Here is a 4,345-nt window from a genome sequence, read left to right on the forward strand (position 1 = left end):
GGCCGCGGCGACTCTCTGTGGGCGCGAGAAGGGGCGCGGGGTGAGGCTGCGGGCTCGGGGCGACGCCAGACCTCGCCGCCCTCCCCGCGCTGCGCTCGCGGTGCGCGCTCGCCTGCCCAGGGACAGGCACCTCCAAGGCGCCGGTTCTCCCGCTCAGCGATGGAATTTCGGCAACCCTTCCGTTCTGTGCTGTGGGTGAAGAGATTTGAGCCCGGCTCCCACCCCTGGATGGGCATTTTGCGGGCGCGACAACGGCACAGCCCGGGAAGCCTCGGATCAAAGAGATGCGGCGATCGCCTGCGATGAAAGACGCTCGTCTAAAAGCTGCCAGGGCCTCAGTTTCCTCCATTCCCCCCGTCCACCCCACCTCCCGGCCCGACGCCTGAGCCCCCGGGGGATGGGCGTGCGCAGCGCCACCTCCCTCCAGGCCTGGGGTCCCTGGTCCTCTGGGTCGGGGTGGGGGACGCGCCCTGGGGACCGCCGCCCGCGCCTCTTGGTCCAAGGGCCTTGGCATACCCGGCCGCGATTGCCAAGGCTGGGGAACCGGTTCTCTCGGTTTCTCTTTCCTTCCACTGTGGCCTCGCCTCAGACGTGAACCCAGAGCCGAGCGAGCCCGCCCAGACCGGCCGCACCAACCCCTGCTCCCCAGCTCCCACCTCTCCCTGGACTGGACAGCCCTAGCCCTCTGGCCTGCCACCTGCCCTGAGGTATCTACCCCGCCCCAAGAGGGAAACCCCAGAGAACACACTTCCTGATGGTAACACATGTGTCCCCAGGGTCCCCCAAAGCTCTCCTGGAGTGACCCACCCCACACCCCCGCTACGCAGGCTCAGCCTAAGTGTGCCCGTGCCCTCCCTTCAATGCCAGGAGCCGGTCACCGGCTGCAGGGTGTCTGGTGCCTCCTGTCCTTACCCTGGACACCCTTCCTGCCCCGCACAGGTGTGCCGGGGCCAGCAGCTGGGCGCTGCGGCTTGCGGCCGGCGAGGAGACCAAGCAACAGGGCCCAGCAGGCCCGGGAGACGCATAGCACTCTGCTTTCATAACCTTTCCTGGGGGTAAACTGAGTCACCAAGCCTGCTGGGCCTCGGAGGCGGGGTCAGCAACTGCCCAGGGACCGGAAAAACAACCCCCAGGGCGGAGGACGCCTCCTCCTGGCCACCTGCCCCCACCCTCGCCCCTCACTCACCTTGGCTGGGCGGGCCTCGGGGAGCCCATGGGCGGGATGGGCGGAACCGCGCTGGGGCAGCTTAGGCCCCGGCCATCTCCCCGGGCGGGGCTTCCAAGGGCTGGGCTGGAGGGTCCTCCGGGAGCAGGAGCTGTCAAGGGGAGCAAAGAGGTAGTGGGGCGCCGAGGAAGCTGCACCCCATTCCCAAAGCGGCGGTGTCTGGGAGAGCCGAGGAAACGGCGGAACGACTCTGGCCCGGCCGCCCGGGCGGGGGCATTGAGGGCGGGGCCCGAACCCCAGGAAGCTAGAGGGAGGGGCAGGGGTTGGGGGCTGCGACGGAAGAAGGGGCGCTGGCGGGTCGCGAGGGGAGCCCCGGGAAGGGCGCGTCCCGCCCCTGCCCCGCCCCCTCCCACGCGGGACGTTCTGCCGCGAGCCTCGGCGCGGCTGCTCTGGGACCCCGGCTCCCCGCCTGCGCGAGGCCTTGTGCGCCCAGAATTACTCCCCAGGAGCCCTTTCCGGCCGGACTGCTGACCCCACCCGCTCCGGGGTCACCTCCACCCTCCCCGGCCCCTTCCAGGCGCAGCTCGGCGAGGCCTGGAGAGACTCGGAGGTGCCCGCGGCGGGGAAGGCCCCCGCGCTGGTCCCGGGCTGGGCTGGGGGGGACCTGGATCCGGGCTCTTTGCCCATCCTGGGGGGGAGCGAGGAGAGGGGCGACGGCGGGAGCTGGGGGGATCCCCGGAGCTCGAGCACGGACCGGCAGCCAGGAGGGTCCCGTGTCCACCGCCCGGGCGACGCGGTCCCAAGCGGCCTGGCGCGGTGCTGGGGGGGCTGCCCGGCCCCTCCCGCCCCGGGGGGCCAGTCCTTGGCTTCCTCCGTCCCGCGCGGGAGCATCGGGCGGCGCGGCGCCCTCCCCGGCGCTGTCCGCCGCGGAGCGGGCGCGCGGGGGTCCCCGGGGACGGCCCGACACCTGCGGCGCCCACCCCCGCCCCGGGCTCCGCGCCGCTCGCGCCCCGCCCGGGCCCGCACCTGGGGGTGACGCTCGCGGCCTCCCTCCGCCGGCCCGGCGGGCGCGCGTGGGTTCGGCGTCCGGCGCCCGCTCCTCGACCGCCCCGCGCCGCGCTGCCCTGTTTCCTGCTCAACAATATAGCGAGGGAGGCTCCGGCGCAGTGTGCGCTCGACTTCCTCCGGCTGGGGCTGGGCTGCGCCTGCGAGAGACAATCCCCGGTGTCCGGGCTTCCTGTCCCCTCTGGGCCGGGCCGGCGCCCCAGGAGCAGAGACGCCACCCCCTCCCCCCGCACCTCCCGGGATCCCGGGCCACACCTCGCTGTCTTCCGGGGGTGGAGGCGGCAGGGCCGGGAGGGTAGGATGGGATGCGGGTGGGGGGAGCAGGGGCCTCTTCGTCCCAATTTTGACCAGATCTCCCTCCCACCCCTCGAATCTTCTACCCCCACCCCACGACCCCTGCCGGCGAGGGGGCCGCCCTCCCAGGGGCTCACAGGCTGAGCCATCTCCTGGGGCTGGAGTCAGGACCTTGGGGTTACCTCTGCACCTCAGTTTTCTTTTCAGGAAACAGGACAGAAGCGCCCACTTTACAGGACTGTTGAGAAGATTTAAGTAGATGCAGAGAGCACAGTATTTTGTTATCACGTTACTGTAAGTACACGCAATATATTCATGATTATCACCACTTTTATTAGATGAGTCTTCCTCCTCCTTGGACGGGGCTGGGAACTCGGAAACCGCGTCCTCTGGGCAGCAGGGAGCAAGGGAACTAGCGCCCTGGGAGGCACTTTGCGGAGGACAGAGGCACTTGGGCCAACAGCAGGCGGCACCCGGGTCGCGCCCCGCCCTCAAACCTGCTTCATCTTGTCTTCTCTAAGCCCAGCACCGACTGTCCCTGAGGGAAGAGGGACCCTTGAGGGGAGCTGGGGCGCCTGGGGTGGGTAGACGCTGCTCCCTGGTAGGCTGAAAGGACAGGAAACCGCAGACCTGAATGTCTGTTTCAGTCCCGTTTTCCTGCAGCCTAATTTCCCTGGGAATTGGTCTGTTTCCTTCTTCTGTCCTTACAATGGGCAGTGGTGGCTTCCCCTTGCAGGGGCCCCCAGGGCTTCTGGAACTACAAAGGAAGGTCAGCAGCTAAAAAAGGCCACTTTATGTACTAAAACTAGCCCCCCCCCCCAACCAATGGCTCAAACCTAGCCCCTTCTCTCCTTGACAACTCTGAGCAAGTCTGGAGGTTGCCGTGTGGGTCTGGAATTGCAGGCATCCGCGTGGTGGCTGTGTAGGAAATGCATGTACAGACCTCCCCAAAGGCCCTGAAATCCCCGCCCCGCAGGGGCCTCAGTTCCAGCAATCGTAGTGGTGGGGGACAGCCGACAGCCTTCCCCCTCTCCCTCGCCCACTCAGGCCCGCCTGTGGGGCGCCTGCTTACTCCCAGCCCTTCCCCCAAGCGCCCCCTGTGCCTAGGGACTGGCTAAAGGGAGGGGCCTTTTCAGATGGCGATGGAGACTCGGGGTTCCCCCACCCAATCAGCTGCATTAGGATTCAGAAGAAGAGACCAGAGATTGCAAAGATCATATCTTTACTGTAAAATCTTTCAAAACTCACACGCAGCAGTTCCTCAGTACGTTGCAAAGCACTTCTCAGGGCCGGGCCCCTCACTAGAAATGGCTTATTGCATAAAATGACATTTAAAAATAGTGTGCGCCCTACTGAGGTTCCCATCAGCTTTCCATTGGAGGTGACAGGGGTAAAAATCAGCTCCTCTGAAAGCATCAGCAGCTTTTTGGTTTGGGAGAGGATCATCTCTAATGCTAATAAACCCCGGAGGGGCGGGAGACCCCACCCACAGACGGCAGCTCCTCCTCGGCACTTTCTGAAACAGACTCCCAGGCCGAGGAAACACAGCTGGGCCCAGGCGGCCTGTCCTGGGCCGGACTCCTGCCCACTCGGGGTCTGGGGCACTTCTGGCCCAGCCAGGCTGCAGGGGAGCACTACTCCGGCCATGGTAGGGGGAGGACAGGCAGGGTAAGGATCCACTCTCTGGTTTAGGAGGCTTTGGTGTGCTGCGCACAGGTGTGCGCTGATTCCCCACGGGGCCAGAAGCTGTGGCGCCCCCTCCCCGCCCACCTCCGCTATTCTATTGCACAATTTACCCGGTGCCACAGGGCTGGGCAGGTG

This window comes from Talpa europaea, assembly GCF_964194135.1.
Source record: "Talpa europaea genome assembly, chromosome: 7".
NCBI classification, from domain to species: Eukaryota; Metazoa; Chordata; class Mammalia; order Eulipotyphla; family Talpidae; genus Talpa; species Talpa europaea.